Genomic DNA, 1,615 nt, shown 5'->3' on the forward strand with positions numbered 1-1,615 from the left:
CCTCACGCTTTATACAAAAACCAACTCAACATGGATTAAAGACCTAAATGTGAATCCTAGAATTATGAAGGCCATCAATGACAAAATAGCGACAGATGTGAGGGCACTAATTCAGGGACTACACAGACTACCAACCATTTTGAAAACTACACTAACAAAATTAGACAAAATAGATGAGTGGGACATACTAAAAATTAAAAAAAACTTATGTGTATCAAAAGGCTTCACCAGAAGAGTAAAGGCTTTCACCATTACAGAATAGGAAAAAATCTTTTACAATGACACATCAGACAAGGGATTCTAAAATACATAGGAAAGTACAACACCTCTACAAGAAAAAGACAAGTAACCCAATTAAAAAATGGGCATAGGACTCTTCTCCCTCTTCTTCTTTCTGCCCTCTTCTCTTCATCTTCTCTCCTTCTTTCTGCCTTCTGCTTTCTTTCTCCGGCAGAGGTCACCTTCCTCTTCCTAACCCTGAATAAAAGTCTCTAAATTGAAAAAAAAAAGGGCATAAGACATGAACAGACACTTCACCAAGGAAGAGATCCAGGCAGCCAACAAACATATGAAAAAATATTCACAATCACTAGTCATTGTTGTTGTTAAGTGCCATCGAGTCAGTTCCGACCCATAGCAACCCTGTATAGTGTTTCCAAGGAGCAGCTGGTGAGATTGAACCGCCAACCTTGCAGTTCAAACATCTTTGCAGTCTGGTGCATTAACCCACAGTGCCACGCCAGATCACTAGCCATTAGAGAAATGCAAATCAAAACAACAAGATTATCATCTCACACCAGCAATAACAGCAAAGATTTAAAAAGTAGAGGATAATAAATGCTGGTGGGGATGTGAAGAGACTGGGATGCTCCTGCATTGCTGGAAAGCAATATGGCGAATCCTCAGAATGTTGGAAATAGAAATACCTTAAGATCCAGCAATTCTTCTACTTGGTATTTACCCACAAGAAATATGAGCCATGACACGAGTAGATATATGCACACCAATGTTCATAGCAGCACTATTTACAATAGCAAAAAGATAGAGACAGCCTAAGTGCCCATCAATGGAAGAATGGATAAACAAACTGTGGTTCCTACACACAATGGAATATTATGCTACCTTGAAGAATAACAAGGAAGCTGCAAGCCACCACATAACATGGATGAACCTTGAGGACATTATATTGAGTGAAATTAATCAGTCACAAAAGGAGAAATAATGCATAGGACCACTACTGTAAAAGACTAAGAAAAAGAACTGATACTAAAGGTGGGGGTAGGGGGCAATTCTTTACTGGGATGTGGGGGGTGGGGTGAGGGGATGGAGTGGAAGGTGGAGCACAGGGTAGAGAATAGACACAGGAGTGTTTGGGTGCTAGGGAGGGGGCAATATACAATAAAGGGGAGGGGAATGGAAGAACAAAGCAGATGGGAAAACAATTAGACAGGTTTGCATGGGACAAGTGGGACAGAGGTAAATAATGATGTTAGGACAACCTTAGATCAACAGGGCTATTTAGAACAAATACAGGAATTGAGACATGTTTGGAATGGAGAAAAGGGGGTAATAATGTTAAGATGCTTGGCTGCCTTTTGAATCTTGGTTTCCCTGG

The sequence above is a fragment of the Chrysochloris asiatica genome, unplaced genomic scaffold (assembly GCF_000296735.1).
Source record: "Chrysochloris asiatica unplaced genomic scaffold, ChrAsi1.0 scaffold00036, whole genome shotgun sequence".
NCBI lineage: Eukaryota > Metazoa > Chordata > Mammalia > Afrosoricida > Chrysochloridae > Chrysochloris > Chrysochloris asiatica.